The following is a 19,242-nucleotide window of genomic DNA, read 5'->3' on the forward strand; positions in this document are numbered from 1 at the left end:
ATGAGCCCTTAAAGGCATGAGATGAGGAAACTTGATATGTCCTACAGAAATACTAACATTTCTAATAGGAAAGAAAAGTTTAGAGAAGCAATAGGAGAAAAGGCTGAAAAATGATATTACTGGCTAAGAGACCTTGAGGTCTGCAGCATGAGCAAGTTTGGAACTTCAAAATGTAAACTGGATGCCTTCAAAATAGAAGTAATGGTTGACAATGTGGACACAGATAAGTTCTCCTAATGAGAAGACACCATGGCAGACTGATTCATTCAGCAAATATTAAATGAGCATCTATTATATGCTAGGCATAGTACTGGGCACTGGAAATGCACCAAAATAGCTAAAGTCCCTGCCCTCCTGGGACTTGCATGGTATCTGGGGAAAGATGGAGAAAGAACAAATCCAACCAGATAGAAAGTCAGTGATAATGAAGGACATGCTAGAGAATGAGGGGTGTTGAGAAGGTTGGTCGAGAGAGGGAGCCTCTTGGCAAGCTGGTGTCTGCGCCATACCTGGAGGAAGGGCAATGCTGAGTTAGGCAGATGTCGAGGGGATGACAGAAAGATGCTAAGAAATGTGGTTTATGGAGGGCTCACTTTTAGAAGGCAAAGAGAAATAAACAGAAAGACCCCCCAAAATAAATGGTGAGAGAAAAAGAGGAGAAAAACACTACAGCAAGGTAACGCAGGATGGAGAGATGTATTATAATAATGAAAGAGTGGCTTTATAAGGACTCAAAAGCTTTCTAAAGATTATGGAGATCACCGGTTTAAAAAATATAAACCATATTCTAAAATTAGGTTCAGGCCATGCTGTATGGCAGAGGTCAGCAAGCTTTTTCTATAAAGGGCTCCAAAGTACATATTTTCAGTTCTGTGGGCCATCAAACTCTGTTGAAATCACCCAACTCTGCAAGTATGATGTCAAAGCAGCCACAGAGAACTCCTGAGTGGTCATGCGAGGAAATGTGGCATTTAATCACTTAAGAAAAATTGTCTTATGTGACCAAGGCTGTGGTTCTTTGACTCAGCAAATGTGTACTGGGCAGAACTCTTGGTTTCCTACCAAAGCACTTCTCCCCTTCTTGATAGAAGGTGCCGCCATCTACTCAAATGTTCAAATCAAAACCTGAACGGTCATTCTTCACTTCTGGTTTTCCTTTGCCTCCTATGACTCTCATATACATACAGCCTCTAAGTATTACTTCCAGAACATGTCTTAAGTTTCACTTAATGGATTTAATGCAGAGAATGGACTCTCTGTCCATTCTGTAACCATCTAGAAGCCCCCAGAAACTCTAACCTGAACTAACTCAAAAGGGCCTGACTATCCTTCTTAATTCTACTCTTGTCCTTGAATTCCTTCTTCTCAGAAACCAGTTATCTTTCAAAAATATAAATCAGATCATGTTGTTCCCTTACTCGAAGTAATTCAATGGCTTGTTAGTGGTCTTCGAAAAACATCCAAATCTTACACCGCGGCCTGCCCAGCTCTGCATGGCCTGGCTCCCATCTGTCTCTGCAGTTATATTATGCACAGCTGTCTTGTTTGCTGAATCCTATTAAGCTGCACAGATCTTTCTTTTCTACCACAGTTCTTTCCTCTATAACTAGAACATTCTTTTCTATTCTTATCCTTGAATCTCTGCTAAATTGTTTTTTCTTTACCTTGGTCTGTCTGTACTGCTCCACCTACAGAAACTCATTCCTCCCTATTACATCATCCTGTTTATTTTTTTATGGCCCCTTTCACAGTTAAATATTTAGTTTATGGAGATTTATTATCTGCCTCCCACAGTAGACTATAAGCTCCTAAAGGAAAGGAATTTTTCCAATTTACTGTTGTATGATAGGATCCTAACACACAGTATATTTGATATAATTCTCTGTCTCTCTGTCTCTCTGTCTCTCTCTCTCTACATATATTTTTTTTTAATGAACGAAGTCTACCAAAGACTCAGTAGGAGGCATTGGGGTTTAATGTGGTAACTTTGGGCCCTGGAAATAAACAGACCTAGTTTTCCAAAACTTTAGATCTTTGGCAAGTTATCTAATTGCTCTTCAGTCTGACCATCTGTAAAAGTCAGTAGCCTTTCATGAGGATTAAGCTGAAGGCAGTTAATTCATTCCCTATACATAGTAAGACACAGTATATGCCAATTCACTTTTACCTTTCACCTAAATGAGTCTCTTCTCATAAAATATTATAGAAGATCCCAAATTAAAAAGGAAGCATTCCTTATATAGAAAGAGATTACAATCTAGCAAGATGTCTGCTTCACACAAATATCATTAAGTATGGAAGAATAGGTATGCAAATATTCTGAACTGCAAGGTTTATATATGAACTGGTGAATTGAGTGTCTTCAAGAATCTCAAATGAAGCACCCACAAAGCTTAACTCTTGGTTTCCACCTAACCTTCATCAAAATATGTTTGCCCTATGCAGTCTTCCCCACCTCCATAGACGTAACTCCATCCACCCTTTCCCCAAGACAGAGAACAGTAAGGTATCCTCGACATGTCCTTATCCTCATCCCCAGAATCCAGTTCATTATTGTGCTTGCTATTTCTCTTCCAAAACACATCTTAGACTTGTTTCTTTTTCTCTGCCTTGATTATCACACAATAGTCCATTAGATCTTTCCTAAATCTGAGCAACACACTACATTCACTGCTTCCCTCTTGTGTCCTTACTATCTACTACAGTGAGAATATGTGTACAGTGGAGTTGAATCATGTCACTCTCTAATGAATTCATGATATAATTGAGTAAAATACAAAAGCATGTCCAGGGTCTCCATGACGTGGTCCTTGACTTCCTCTTTAATGTCACCTTACAACTTTCCCATTAACACCTGCTCTTCCAGATTTCAAACTATACTATGAAGTCACAGTTTATGATCCAAACATATGGGGCTGGCACAAAAACATACACTTGAACAATGGAACAGCATAGAAGGTCATGAAATAAACCCCACAATTGTATAACCAATTAATCTATGACAGAGGTGGCAAGAATATACAATGAGGAAGAGACAGTCTCTCCAATAGTGTTGGGAAAGTGGGTAGCTATATGAAAAATAATTATACCATATACAAAAATAAACTCAGATAAAACACAAATGTGAGACCTAACCATTTAAATGTAAAACCTGACCATATAATTCCTGAGAGAAAACATTAGCAGTAAGCACCTGGACATCAGTCTTAGCAATATATATATGTATATTTAGATCTGTCTCCTCAGGTAAGGGCAAGAAAAGCAAAAATAAACCAGTGGGATTAAATCAAAATAAATATCTTGTTCACAGTGAAAGGAATCATCAACAAAATGAAAAGGCAACCTACTAAATGGGGGAAGGTATTTGCAAATGATACATCCAGTAAGGGGTTAGTAGTCAAAATATATAAAGAGCTTCTACAACTCATCGCCATAAACAAACAATCCCATTAAAAAATGGGCAGAGGACCTGAACAGACATTTTTCCAAAAAAAGACATACAGATGGCCAACAGACACAGAAAAGATGTTTAACATCACTAATTATCAGGGAAATGCAAATTGAAACCACAATGAGATATCACCTCACACCAGTCAGAAGAGCTAATATCAAAAAGACAGAAGATAACAAGTGCTGGTGAGGGTGTGGAGAAACGAGACCCTAGGGCACTGTTGGTGGGAATGTAAATTGGTGCAGCCACTAAGGAAAAGAGTATGAAGGGGCCTCAAAATTTTAACAATAGAATTATCATATGATCCAGAAAATTTCACATCTGGATATTTGTCTGAAGAAAATGAAAACACTAATTTGAAAAGGTAGATGCACCACTATAGTCATTGCAGCATTATTTATAATTACCAAGATATGGAAGCAACCTTAGTGTCCATTGGCAAATGAATGGCTAAAGGTGTATATATACAATGGAATATTACTCAGCCATAAATAAGAATGAAATCTTATTTGTAACAACTTGGATGGCCACAGAGGGTATGTTGTGTTAGATGAAATAAGTCAGACAAATACCACAAGATATCACGTATATGTAGAATCTAACAAACAAACAAATATAACAAAACAAAATCAGACTCATAAATACAGGGAAGAAACTGGTGGTTGCCAGAGGTGGGGGAGTAGATGAAATAGGGGAAAGGGATTAAGAGGTACGAACTTCTGATTATAAAATAAAAGTCACAGTAATGAAAAGTATAGCATAGGGAATATAGTCAATAATATTGTAATAACTTTGTATGGTGACAGATGGTAACTACACTTACTGTGGTGAGCAGTTCATGATGTTTATAAATGTCAAATAACTGCATTGTACATCTAAAACTAATATAATATTGTATGTTAACTATACTTCAACTAAAAAAAAAACGTACTTTCAAGTGACACTGAAATTCTTTCACTTCATGTCAGTACTTCCTTGATTAACTCTCATTCTACCATCAGGTCTTAGCCTAATGCCAAGGGGACCTTTCTAGCACTGAGTAACCGCTGCCCGTACTTAAGGTGGGGGTCCTGGTTAACCTCTCATCATTTATTACAATTTCAATTACAATTATGTATCTGTTTACCTATTTGTATGTGTTTTGGTTTTAACAGTTCTTTTTCCTTATATTACTTCTAATAATACAAATTATATATTCATTCATCTACAGAAGTCTTGTATTTAAAAACTTACTCTCTTCTCTACCAGACGGTAACCTCCATAAGGCATGGAATAGGCATGTTTGGCTCATCTTTTTTGTGCCCGGCAGGTCCTTCATAAATATTCACTTAATATAATGAATGAAGTGAGAAATGAAGAGCAAGAGACTAAGTATAACCGAGGAGGGTCAATATATGACAAGAAAATGTAAATAAGAACAAGGAGGTGATTTTCAGTTGCCCATAGAATGTTGACCACTTCATCTTACTCAAAGAAACCATGGATACTATGCTTTTTTCAAAGTAGGGAGAACTGAGGTTAGACACATGTGCCTGCCCAAATGCAATTTTTTGAAGAGAGGGACACGTGGCAGTAACAGAAGAGGACAATTGCTGAGCACCTGAGTGCCAGCCCCGGTACCTCCTGACCCCACAGCACACTCTCAACCAAGTACAATGAATCCCACTTCATAGACTGGTTTTGGATCATTATGGTACAAAAACAGTCTTTACATTCTCATGGCATTATAATAAAGAGTCAGGAGATTACAGTTGGGATATAAACACACTAAGCAATGATTGGTGAAAACAAAATACATGAGCTCTGTATTTGTGAGCATCATTTCTTTCCCATCAAATTCAGAAAATAGTTTTGGTCTTTAGGTCATCCAACCAAAAACAAAGAAACAACAACAAAAAATCCAAACAAATAATAATTTACTCTTCCTCCCTATATGCATGCATGCACAAATACATGAAAACACACTTCCTAAGAATAAACTGAGTGCTCTATTTCATTACAATAATTTATATGTAGTTAGGGGCATACCAATCAATTATACTTTTGCTTTACCTATGTAGTCTTAATTATGCTAACAATAATATATTAATTTTTCTCCCAAGAAACTGATCTTTAAAAAGTAAATATTCCATATTTCTAATATGCTATGACATTTTAAAATATGGAGTTTTAGAATAAACTTTAAAGATGACAGAAGTTATTTTCTTCAGGAAGAATATTATGACATTTTAGGGAAAATGAAAGAAAAATTGAAGGAGTTGGGGAAAGTTAAAAGAGAATTTACCAGGCTATGAGTTTGGGGAAAACAACAGGAGAGTCCTAGAGAGAAGGAGGAGGGTGGGTAATGCTCTCAAATAAAGAAGACAGAGCTTTCTTTCAAAAGCAGAAAGATTCCTATTTCAAAAGGTAATAAAGTAGTCCAAATGGATACTGAAGTTTATAATTAAAACATCTTGTAGCAGCAAAGAAAATGTTTCAGTATCTTAGTCTCATTATATCCCTCTGTATTCCTACTGAATTTTAGAACCTTTAATAATTTCAATATTGCATCAAGCTTTATTTGACTTCAGAATATATATATAGCCATATAACCTATTACTGAACATAAGTCATTCCCTGATGAACTGTCCAGTCCCTACAGCTACAACATTCTCTTTTGTAGTTATCAGCTAGCCCTGGCATAAAATACTGTCCAGCCTATATATAGAGTCATATGTCCTTTAATGCTTGTTATTCCTGGACTTTCTATTCATTTTAACTTTCATTAAAAAGTGTCTTCATTCTTTGATGTAATTTTTAAAATATCATTAGTGTTAGTGGCATTTAAAACAACTGCACTTCAGGTTCAAATCACAGATATTTTACAACATGCGCACACACACACAGTCATCACTCACACTTGCTCACTCCAATTCATATGACACAGACCAAAACAGAAGGTTCAATGAAAGAAAATACATCCAACCAGTCACATAAGTAATTATTTATATTTCTAAAGTTAAAACTCTTCATATGAAAAATGTAAGTGGGCAGAAAAACATTTTTGACTGTTCAAAGACATTATTTAAGAACAAAAGAGAACTCATTCATTCATGGATTCAGGAGGATACAGTGATGCTAGAGAATCTTTTGTTGCATCTGTAGAGATAATTGATTCAGTTTTGCAGACCACAGATTACATGTTAAGGAACAGAAATCACAAAGGTGAAGCAGAAGGGATTACTCTGTGTGAATCACTCAAGGGAGCCAGGATCTGCTAATAAATACATGGAAGAGAGGAGTACTTTCTTAAGACAGCAAAATGCAAATACCACTGAAATGCTTGTGAGCCTTTAGTGTTCATTACACCACAGAAGACAATTGTGTAACAAACTCATTTTAAGGTGGACACAGTGCAAATCGTTTCTAGATTTAGTTGTATTATTTGCCTAGGAGTCTGGGTTCCTGGTTTTCCTTGTGAAATAACAGTAAATGTACCATTGAGATTTTTAAAAAAACTAAACTAAACTAAAACTTAGGGTATTAAATTTAGATAGGCACTTCAGAAGGAGCAGGCTGTGTTTACGGGGCCCTGGATGGCCTGACCAAAGTCACTGAATCAGGAGTAGGACCCTTATTTGGCTCTATATTTGTCCACTACCAATTATAGGGCCTATTATACAGCAGATGCTAACTATATATTATCTTTCACCTTCACAATAACTCTTCAGGGGAGATATATTATTATTTCTACTTTAGAAAGGAACAAACTGAGGGATTTAGAGATGAAACAACTTGGAGGTCAGTCAGTTGTGGTGTAGCCAACGTTTGCAGTCAAACTTGGCTCCAAAACCAGTTTTCTTGGATACAAAATGGCATTCCTGTTTGCACTGACATATAGCGTGACAGTCTTTAATCTGATTCAGATGAGAACCTACTGGATTCGGTGAAGGAAACAATGGAACAGATGGCTAATTTAGCACAGAACTCCTGGAATAACCAAATAAAGGAAGATTTTGAAAAGGCAAAACCATAAAAACAGAAAAATGAAAAAAATGTTAAAGGGGATCAATGTCTCTTTTCTCTTCACTGGTTACTGTTATAGGCGCAGACCAATACTGCGGTGGGCTAAGCAATTATCGCCATAGAGACAGTTTAAATGCAACTGTTTTTCATATTCATGCAAACTTGTGGCAACATCCTTCTAATTCAGTTGAACAGCAAAATCAGAAAGAATGCATGCTGCATGCCAGTTTTAGCAATTTAAACCCTTATTTCATAAACCAATGGAGATCAGAGGTGTTTCTGTACAACTTTCAAATTTTGTAGAAGGAAGCCACACTGAGACCTATTATTACAACATATTTTAGATACTATGTGTCCAGGGAAGCAGGAAGCTCTGTCGTTCCCCGCATGGCCCTTGGGCTAATCCCATCCCGGAGAGCCTTCCCCTAGTCGGTGTCCTCTTCCAGATCTCTTGAACTGAGGCAAAGCATCGATCCCTGTTTGCAAAGCTCCTCTTCACTTCATGTCTTTTATAGAGAGTAACAGAAGAAAGCTCAAACCCAAAATGTTTGCGCTTAGGTTTATGTGTCCACATGTGAGAAACCCAAGAATTCTCAGTCTGTGTTCTCAGCAGAAATATTAATGTTTGAAATTGTTGTTTCCAATTTCAGCACAGCCCTCATAACCCATGAACCCATGCCCAACACACCAAGCTGTGCCACGAGGACCCGTAGCTTCACCCTCTCTGTTACACATAGCTTGCTCTTTAGGCTTTCAATTCTTTCTGTTCATTACTGTGCATTCTATATATTATACATTTACCACGGGGTTTTGTGTGACTTCATTAGGTTTCAGATCATGAACATTCTCCCAGTAAATACAAAATTTAAAACAAAGGACAGACCTTAGAGCCAAAGATATGTCTTTATCAAAGCACTCTCCACTGGACAGTAAAGGAAGGGATGGAGACTGACTGAGTAATAAATATGTAAACAGAATTTTCACTGGTTAAGATATGTTATAAAAGAGTCATTAAATATATAACACAAGCACATAACACATTTTAAAATGTGTAGTTAGCTAGAAAAACAATTTTAAATTTTCCAATAAATATGAAAAATATTACTACAAAAGAAAATAAAGGTCAGGAGTCATTTTACATTGATGTAGAAATACAGAATATATGAGTAAGACTTTCCTAGAGCCATATCAAAATTACCATGAAGTTCTTTATATAACAGAAGTAGGTTAGAGTGTGGTTGGCTGAGAAAGATAATGAAACAAATCTTTAACTTTCAACTACTAAGATTCAGGGGGATAAAAATGCATCCACTCTGAATGGGAAGCACCGACATAGGACAAATTGTGTGGGCGCCCTTGACACTCTGGCAGCGAGGCTGTTCCGAGTAAATAGTACTGTGAATGTTGGTGAAGGTGTTCATCTGGGAAATGCTATATAACATAAGGGATGCTTTACCAAACCTTTTCTTGGAAAGCATGATACAAAAGGAGGAAAAAAAAAATACAATTGCCTATACATTGTACTCAAATGGCACTTCTGAAAAGAATAGTAACTGCTGACATTAGGGAATTTTCATTTTACTGTATACTCAAATATGTACATAAGGTACTATACAAAAACAGGCATTCCAAAGTAGTAACATACAGGCTCTGTTCTTTCTTCATGGTAAATTCAACCAGGATAATGAAGCAAAAGCTGTTAAAGATCTGGAGACTATGTGGGGATTCACAGCGGAGCAGAGTTAGTCGAGAGCTAGGAATTGGTCTGATACGGGGATAACGGGGGAAAGGTCGGGACATCCGTGCTACTTGAAATGAAACAGAACTGCTATTAACACTGCTTTCTAGTTGGACTTTTTCAGGGACAAGAAGCCCTGTTTAATGACTCCATGAATAATTGTGTCCTTCAGTGTGGCTATTTGAAACAGATTAGAGAAACCTGGAAATATTATGTAACGATTTTCACCTCAGTTAACTTCTAAAAGAGCACAGGCCTACTGATAGTTTGAAACACTGTAACAAGAGTGTTTTCTAAGTTAAGGTCCAGCAAGCTATGATAGCAGCTGGTTGACAAATTGTATGTTTTTAAGATGAAGAGATAAAGGTGCTTTGCAAAGATCTTTACAACTTGGATAATAAGGGTTATGTATTTATTTTCTAAACTGTTTTATTAAAAATAAAAAACAAAATAGTTTAAGTAGAAGGGAGCAGACCAGTGTATGGCTGTCCTTGGCCATGAAGGGTTCTCCCATTCTTGGGGTTCGTGACTTTATAAGTAGGAGAAACACAGAAATGGGAGGGAAGGTAGGACTTATTTTGTTTGTTAACTGGCAGCTCAATATGAGTCACAGCTTTAAAGAAGTCATTTTAATGGACAATTTCATTTTAGCTTTTGTCTGGGGATTCAGATGGTGGAATGAGGACAGAATGCTGATGGCTTCAAAGGATAAAACTGCTTAAAACTTCAAGAGCAAGGATTTCTGTGTTCAACCCAGGAACAAGAATACATAAAAAATAAACAGCATGGTGACTATAGTTAGCAATACTTTCTTGTGTATTTGAAAGCTGTTAAAGGAGTATGCCTTAAAAGTTCTCATCACACACACAAAAATTGTCATTATGTGTGATGACTAATGTTAACTAAATTGTGTGAATCATTTCACTGTATATACATACATTAGATCATTATGTTGTACATCTAAAACTAATACAACGTTATATCTCAATATAAGTTTTTAAAGGAAAAAGAAAAAAATTAACCCAATCAAGCTTGCTCTGGATCCTAAACTTTGGAGACATTCAAATGGTTGCCAAAGTAGATTTTTGATATGTGTTTAGAGTATACAGATTGGGAAATAAATCTGCCTTAATACTGTCGTCAGGTTCTTGGAGAGGAGAGGCAGTGGCCGCACCTCCGTGAACCCTTCCTCTTTCACACCGTACCTCTGAACATCAGTAAACTGTAGGACAGACCGTTAACATGCTCCAGTACCTGATCTCTTCTCACTCTGTCCACTGGCATCTGGTCTAGGCCGCTGAGCTCTCTCATCCGGCCTATTACTGTAAATACCCTACCAGTCTCCCTCTAGCCAGTCATACCCTGTGCATTAGCTTCTACTCTGTAGTCAGAATGGTCCTCTTAGGATATAATTCAGATATAAGATCAGATCAATTTCCTGCTCAAATCTCTCAGTGGCATCACACCTCTTTCGGACCTACAGTCAAGGGCCTTCCACAGGCTGGCTCCCCACGGCCCTTCTGACTTCATCTCTTCCCCACTTGGTCCTCAGCCACTCTAACACCACATGGCCTCTCATGTATCAAGCACATGCATGAGTCATGACCTTTGTACTTACTGCTCCTTCTGCTAGACGTGTTCTGTCCCCACATATCACTGCGTCTCATGATCCCTGGGATTCAGGTCAGCATTCAAAGTCTGCTTCTCTGACCAGAGGCCTTCCCTGACCATCCAACCTAAAATGACTCTCCTCTCTTTAGTCTCTACCCTCTGGCCCTGACGGATTGCTTCTACAGTTTCTCTTCATTTTACTTATAACTACTGGGAATGTTAGATGGCACTTGTCTGACATCTGTCTCTGCTAAAAAACACACGCTCCATGAGAACAGGAGCCTTGATTTGTTCACTGAGAAATCCTCAAAACCTAGGACACAACCTGGCACCCATTTGTGGAATGAATGTCTAATACATGTAAAAGCGAATTAATTAAATCCACAAATCATTACCAGTCTACTATACTGACACTAGGGAGCGTCTCACAAGGAGGTTCTCGGCTAGATGGAACAGAGCCCATGAAATCCCTTGAGCAGAATGTCTTGTGTGCCCCTAAAAGTGGCCTTTCACAACAGCCACCTCAGCGTTTCCACCACAGCCATTTGGAATAAGTGGATGAGAGAAAATACAATGGGATGATTTCTATTAAATTAGAAATAACCAAAGAACTCATGCTGCTGCATTTCATTCCAAGTCATAGTTTAAAACTATGTTTGAACTATTTATTTTTTCAAGGGAAGCAATATGCTAGGACCAAAAAAAAAAAGGCTATTTTAGTTTCTTGTTTCTGATCTACAGAAAAACATACCAGTTGCTTCACGTGTCTAGCAAGAAAAAGTAGGAAGCCAGAGGGTGGAGATAGAATCTGACACCCTCAGCCTCAAGTCTAGCTGACTGCACCAGCATCTGGGGCTACAGATAAACAAAAAAAGATGTTACATTGTGTATTTTTCAGGCGTGGTGTCAACTGACTGCAAGCTCTTATTTTAAAAGAGAGGAAGTTAAACAAGGGATGGAGATGTATGAGCCACAAAACTAAGCAGTGACAGAAAGGAAAATAAGCCTAGAAAGGAAGCCACTTTATAATTACATCATCAGATTGCACGCTGGCTTCTCAATTGGAGAACATGATATTCTACCAAAGGAATGATTAAATTTACCAGTGAGTGTAAGCAGTAACATAGATTTGATGATGATGATACGGCATTGTGGAGAGAAAGATGTCAAAATTGTATTTATGCCATATCCTTCAGATTGAATTTGAATTCAATTTCAGAAAATATCTAGTATGAATGCTCATTCTGAAAAGCCCAATATTTCCTATTTCTAAATAAAGAACAGTCAGTAATTTTTAGCTCAGCAAAGAAAAAAATGTGTTAACTTTAATGCTCTCCAGGCACTGGCCTGACTGACTTACTACAGAAAAACCCAGAACTGCACTTCCCGGAATCTTTATCTCCTAGGGCTTCTAATAGAGATGACTACTGAAATTCCTTCCCGCTAATAATTATACTCTGTATTTTGAGATATTATTAGCATAAAAGTGGTCTCTTTTTATCTAATATTGTTAACTTCGAATAGTTCCTAAGGAACAGTGGGAGATAGCAGTAAGTGGCCATGGCAGCATTCGCCAGTGCAAAGGAAACCCTTGGGCATAACTATCAAATGTTAAGGTTGAAATCCACTGAAATCACCTAAAAAGATCAGAAATTTAGATCCTGCTCATTGTGTCTACATTTTCCCTGGAGAACTTTTATGTTACACCACCAGCAATCACATAAGATTTTTCTTAACTCTAATACTCTGAATATTATTAGCAATTGATATTAATTAGAGTGTGCAGTTTGAAACGTTCTCTCTGTCCTGTTAATCACATGACATTGATTTTATGCTGCCCTGTTCTGGAACTCTTTATATCTACTGCCTCTGACTGTTCTTAGTCTGACACCTCTTACGGGTCTTTGCTATCATTTTCTTTCAAAACTGACTTATTCTATGACTTACATAACTTCCTTCTAGTAAAATATCTACATTTTATTTGAATACAAAATGTATTTCTTAATCTAGCTTATTAATATATGTGTTTTAAGGTAACAATATATCCTAGAGATCTCCCCATGGTTATATACAGATATATTTTTTATTGAGATATAATTGACATATAACAATTAGTTTCAGGTGTATTCAGGTAGAGTAGTTTCATAGTGATTTGATATTTGTGTATATTGTAAAATAATTACCACCATAAGATCAGTGAATACCCATCACCACACCTAGTTATAAATTTTTGTTTTTAATGTAGGTATCACCTTACATCTTTTCTCTTATTACTGTCCTGATAGTTGAAAAACCTTTTATACCTTTAACCATCACTTTTACACAGTTAATTGCCAAATGCCTATCATAAATTTGACTTCTCTACTAAACCCCAAGATCACATTTCATTTCTTCATTTGAGGGTTATACTTGCATTTAAACATCAATAAGTGAAAGGCACTCTCAATAGTTTATAGAAGAAATATAATCTCAATTTCTCCCTTCTGTCTGGCACTGTTAGGGAATGTCCTCAAGAGGAAATGACCACCACCTGATCATGAGCTAGACCCAGCAATCCGAGGCTCCTCCCCCCTCCCCTGTGCTTGGAATACTGGCTCTGCCTGCCTTCCTGCTCCCAGACCCCACGGAGATAATGATGTGGTGTTGAAATCATCTGGACAGTATATATGCCTGAGATCAGGTAAGGCTTCCACAAAAATTTTAATATTATGGCACGTGGGTGAGGGATCTCTTATCTTGGGGTCACCCAAGACAAGCCTGGTATGTGCGTTCCCTTGCTTATTATACCTGCCACCTACCACCCTGGAGTAGCCTGTCTCTTTTTTCATTCTCTTCTCACCCTTTGTGTATGGGGGCCACATGGGAGTTTCAGATTACACCTGGGAAGCTCCTAGCTTGTGGACCAAACAGACACCTCATTCAGTTACGGAATGCTATCATTTCTACCCTCTGAGTCTCAAACTCATAACCATGTTTTGGTTTCTATTCTTACTACCACTAATTCAAGTCTTCATTATCTACTGCATGGATTATTGTAAAAAGCCTTCTGGTCTCCATGCTTAATGTTTTTCTTAAGTGCCTCAACAAACTATTTCTGCTGTAACAGGTACCTTACCAAGCACAACTCTCGTCAGATCAAGCTTCAGTAGCTCCCTATTGTCTTTGGAATTGAGAACCACCTTAAACCATGTTTCAGCATACCTCTCCAATTTTATTTAATTTCTAAACATGCATGTTTTATCAAAGTAGACCACTTATTTCCTTAACACAATCTCAACTTTGACAACTCTACACTGTTTTTGCTGAAAGAAGGTTCTGGAATGTAAGCATCTCTCCTTGCTACTCACTCTCCTCCATGTTGAACTGCCAACAATCCAGCCATCCTTCAAAGTCGACACTAAATGCTTCCTTCTCCAGGAAGTTTTTCTAGATGCTTCTAAAGAACATTTCTTGGAATAAACCTCTGTAACACTTGGTTTATATGACATATACCAAAGTATACTAGGTATTTTATTTGTTTATGTAATTATTTTATGCCCAACATCTAAGTCCAAAACTAAAAACATTAATTTCTAAAGAAAAGGCTATCCTTACCAATAAATAAAGAAAAAATACTATGCTGCTTGAAGTTATTGTGGAAAACAGATGACTAAAGGCATAATGAAAAACTATAAAATACTCTGCTACACATTTAGATAAGTCTTTAGAACAATGGAAATCCACACACATGCCATGTCATTCGAACCATGAGATCTCAGACATTCTATTCTGCCTTTGGAGACAGTTGGCCTCAAATAATGTGCTTTTCTTCCTTTCCAGGGCTTCATCTACTTTATGTTACTCTCCCCTCAAAATCTAAATATGACTGCATCACGAGTCTAATACCCTTTAATTCTATTTATATTATCATAAATACAAAAATGTTAAAAGAATGAACAGTTTCAAGAAAGAGAGAGTGGCCATCAAGGCATAGAGGGCATCAAGGTTGAAACATGGGAGGAGGTTTAATTTGGTGATTGGAGTTTCCTTCCAGGCTTTTCCAAGAGGCCTGTCAGGGAAGTGGAGAGAGAGAAACACTGGAATGCACAGGACTGGAGGGAAAATGTTTGTTGCAAAAGTATAGAAAGTGAGTTTATACAACACGCCAGAGAATATTTTTGTTGAAGAGAAATAAATTTAAGTAATTAAATAATATTAAGATGCAGTCTGTCTGACCTAATTGATAATAATATGTTGAAAAACTTCATTGAAAATTCACATTTTTTACTAAAACAAAAACTACTTACCTATGCAGCATATTTAGAAAATTTAGAATACAATTTTACAGTAAACTGAGGCACACTGAAAATTTAAATATCTCTGTAGCATATCAATTTTTCACATGCATTCATTTATTCAGTAATTATATAAGCTATTTAAGAGTGTTTAGTCTTTAATAAATGCTCATTAACTTTCATTTATTATAATTATGTCAATATTGAATATGGAAAATTAATAAATATCTTATTTAAGCTTAATTATTTTATAAACACATTGTTTTGTTTAATATCTTTGTAGAATATTTTTTCCAAGTGTTGTTAAACTTTTGGATGTTCTGTCTTTTGAGAAATTGATCCAAGGTATGATTTGCTCCCTCCCAGAATGAACACACATGCATTTACACTAAAGTGTTCTTAGGTTTTAGCATATAAGAGCATTTCATTTATCAAAAGCTGATACAGGTAAAGACATTTTTCGGATAAAAAAAGCTTCAAAACTTTTCATCTAAACTATTTTTGAAGAAAATATTTCCAAGATATGTCACTCATTTTTCTGCCATCTTTATCAGATTATAGGAACTTGATGAATAAAAGCCATGACTGTTGCATAGATTATTGTGCTAAGTCTGAGAACTAATGTCCTCAGAGGTTGTTGCCTCAGAAAAGAGCCACACTCTGCTGCCTTCTTTCCTCCTCCTTTTTCTGATTGCTTCATTAATTCAGCTCTTATATTTGCTATCTGTTTGCTTCCAACACTTCTGTCTCTGCTTCTGACTCATTCTATCTAAACCAAGAACCAGAAAACAGACATGCTGAAACTATACATAAAGTTGAAATAAAATAGGCCAACAAGGTTCCGAGACTCTCTTACTAAAGTATATGGTCTTTAGGATGTTTATTTTTGGCAATTCAACTCTGTCTCTTTCTTCAGAAACTTATCAAAATTCCAGAAAAGTAGAATGGCTATGCTTGTAAGCTTTATGAGAACAAACAAACAAACAAACTATAATGTCTTTAAAGGATATGATGACTTTGTAAAGTTCTTAAAGGAGTCTTAATCCAAAAGGCTGAAGAGAATGGCTATAAGGAATAAGCAACCTTTCTTAGTTACTTCACCTTTATTTATTATTCACGTGCTGTGTGATCTGTGTGTGTGAACATGTGTGTACACATGTGCTCAGTATGAGTTTGATGTTGGATAATAAATGTTTGGACTTAGGATGTAAGACAAATTAATACCAACTTATTCATTTCACAATTTACTACTATAAATTGTTCTCTGTATGTAGCCTTATCTAAAAACCTTGGAAATATCAGACAAAACAGTATAGTTGTATTTTATATATACTAGTATCAAACTGGATAACATGAAGAACATGGGTAATTATTTACCCATAGGTTACAGGAACATTAAGTAATTATTTAAACCCAATTTGATTCTACTGGGTTGTGATGGTTAATGTTTTGTGTCAACTTGACTGGGCTAACGGAAGCCCAGAGAGCTGGCAAAACATTACTTCTGGGTGTGTCTGTGGGGATATTTCTGGAGGAGACTAGCATTTGAGTCAGTAGACTGAGTCAGTAAGATCTCCCTCACAGAGACAGGTGGGCATCAGCCAATCCGCTGAGGGCCAGAACTGAACGAAAAAGGCCAAGGAAGGGTGAAACCACATTCTGTGTGAGCTGGAGCATCTGTCTTCTCTTTCCCCCACACTCCTGGGATCAGCACTTAGAAACCACTGGCTTTCCTGGTTCTCAGGCCTTCAGATTTGGGCTGGAGCTATAGTATCAGCTTCCCTGGCCTCCGGTTTGCAGAGACCAGCCTCCATAACTGCAGGAGTAAAACTCCCAGAATAAATCCCTTTCTGTATGTCTATATATGCTATTGGTTCTGCTTCTCTGGAGACCCCTAAAATAGAGATACACTTTGAAAAACCAGATAATTATTGAGAATAACCTCCTTCTGGTCATCAAGCTATAGTAAGTCAATCCTGGATGAGTATTTTGGGGGAAATCAACTATAAATAAGATCTCTCTTAGGTGGTACAATAATGCTTGGGACAATCATTCACAGAACATAACCTTTCTTTAACGGGTAGTGGGAGGGCCAAACCTTCACGCTGTCCTTACACCGACTGAAGGCATTATAAAGAAATGTTGCCTTTATTGGCAGAATTAAATTGCTTTGCATTACTATAATTAGTGTACCTCTTAAAGTTTAGTAATGATAAAGGAAGTATGCAGACCTAGATAACACAAACAATGTAGAAATAATAATAATAATGAAAAAATAACAAGTGTTTCAAATATACTGTTTTGTTAAAGGTAAAGAGGAATAAATGTTTACGATTTATGGACACTTGTGCAATTTTTATAGTAAATAATACTAGTACTAGAGAGAATCTGAAATGCTCCTCTTCAAACAGCATACTTTAAATCCAATTTGAAGTTTACTGGACTCTGAGACTGGCTTTGTTTTTTATAGGTTTGTTCCAAACGCATTCTGAACAAAAGCCGTTATCGATCTGATAATACTTCTAATTAGGAACACCTTTCAGAAGTCGATGTTAACATTTACACAAAGAAAAGAAAACAGTAGTTCTTGGTCTTTTCCCCTCAGTTTTTCTTGTAAGTTACTCTGTGAATCTCTGCCAAGGCACAGCACCCTTGGGGTTCCTTCCTCTCCGGAGACGCCGTAAGGTCTCTAGCAGAGTGAGTCCAGCTCCAACCATCAGCGACTCCACAGTCACCCCAGGCTCTTTCTCCCGCGGGCCCAGAAACTCACAGCTTCACAGCTTGGCATGCCACCCCTTTTCCTACAGACTTTACCCTTCCTTTTTTTGCCCAGATACTTTTGCATGGACATTTAATTTGGATTTTCTCTGATTTCTGAATCCCTTCTTTAATGAAGATACTATTTTTTGACCCCATTTTCTTCTCATTGCTCATGGCAAGAGAACTCACTCCATTCTTGGTCTAGAACAAGCTGCTCAACACCCACTGTGGGGAAAAGTCTGGACGCTCAAATTGATTCAGAAGGGGGACTACGACATCAGCACACCTGGAAAAGCATGACGCTGAGTGAATATGCCGCGTGGCCACATGACTGTCTCCATGTGAGGACTCTTTGGTTTCATAGGTTCTCTTCAGCTGAGGAATATTATTGGTAGTTAGCTACCAACTATTACAATTTGAGGTCACCTTGGTGGAAGATATCCTAGGATCACTAAAGTCCCTATAAGACTAAAGGACCTTCAGAATAAATCATGTATAAAATGAACCACCAAAACCCGTAATCATTAAAAAATATATATATATATGTTCTGCACCAGTTGAATTCTCCTAGTTAATCCCCCTACCAAGTTACATCTCTTCCTGATCCATAAACTAAAGCTTAAACATCCCATGCATAAGTCTGTAAGGTAAGATACATTTATTTGAACACATTATCATCTATAGTTTGGTGATCTTTATATGCAGATTACTACAGCATGACAAATGAAAGAAAATCTTTCTGAATCACAGCAGCATCATGAGAGGAAGCTTTAAAGAAATGAGAAAACTGTAATCTACATCAATTCAACGCATATAATACTTAGGAAGACTATTTCTTTGCTCTGATCTGCTTTTTTACCTATAAAGAGGAATGTGCCATTTGGTTAACATAACTGTTGGTTCAATGCAATTGTGGTGATGTACGAGTGCATGTAGGTTATGTTTTTCTCTCTATTCCCCTTTCTGTACTTCCCTCCCTAATTTCAGAGGCAACTAAAGGAAGAAGTATTATTTTACATATTCCAGCATTACAGAGTCCACTACAGAGGGATCTCAGAGATGCACCACCTCCCGGAAGTTACTCAGGCATGATCGTGACCCTCACAGGTACTCACGCATTCCACAGCTCTGCCTAGTCAGCACTTTCTTGGGACAACCAGCAAGAAAGTAACTTGACATCCTTTTAAACTATGTATGGAACATTATGAAGACTCATTTTTTAAAAAACATACTAGAAGATATATATTTTCAACATTTGATTGGATGGCAAAGGACATTCGTCAAATGGAGAGAGCAGCTCATATTCCCCTTTCCATATACATGTGCTGATGAGCACAAGATAAACACTATATGAATTCACACGAGTACATACAGATGCATGCAAATGTGTGTGTAAACTACAT

At 37.1% G+C, this 19,242-nt stretch overlaps 1 protein-coding gene across 3 annotated transcripts in view; it reads right to left on the bottom strand.

Annotated features, from left to right (window-relative positions):
- Positions 1–19,242, bottom strand: part of ADGRB3 (adhesion G protein-coupled receptor B3) — a 669,309-nt gene that overhangs the window by 312,175 nt on the left and 337,892 nt on the right. The gene's annotated exons all lie outside the window — the stretch shown is intronic.

Source organism: Manis pentadactyla, chromosome 16, assembly GCF_030020395.1.
Source record: "Manis pentadactyla isolate mManPen7 chromosome 16, mManPen7.hap1, whole genome shotgun sequence".
In the NCBI taxonomy this organism is placed as follows: domain Eukaryota; kingdom Metazoa; phylum Chordata; class Mammalia; order Pholidota; family Manidae; genus Manis; species Manis pentadactyla.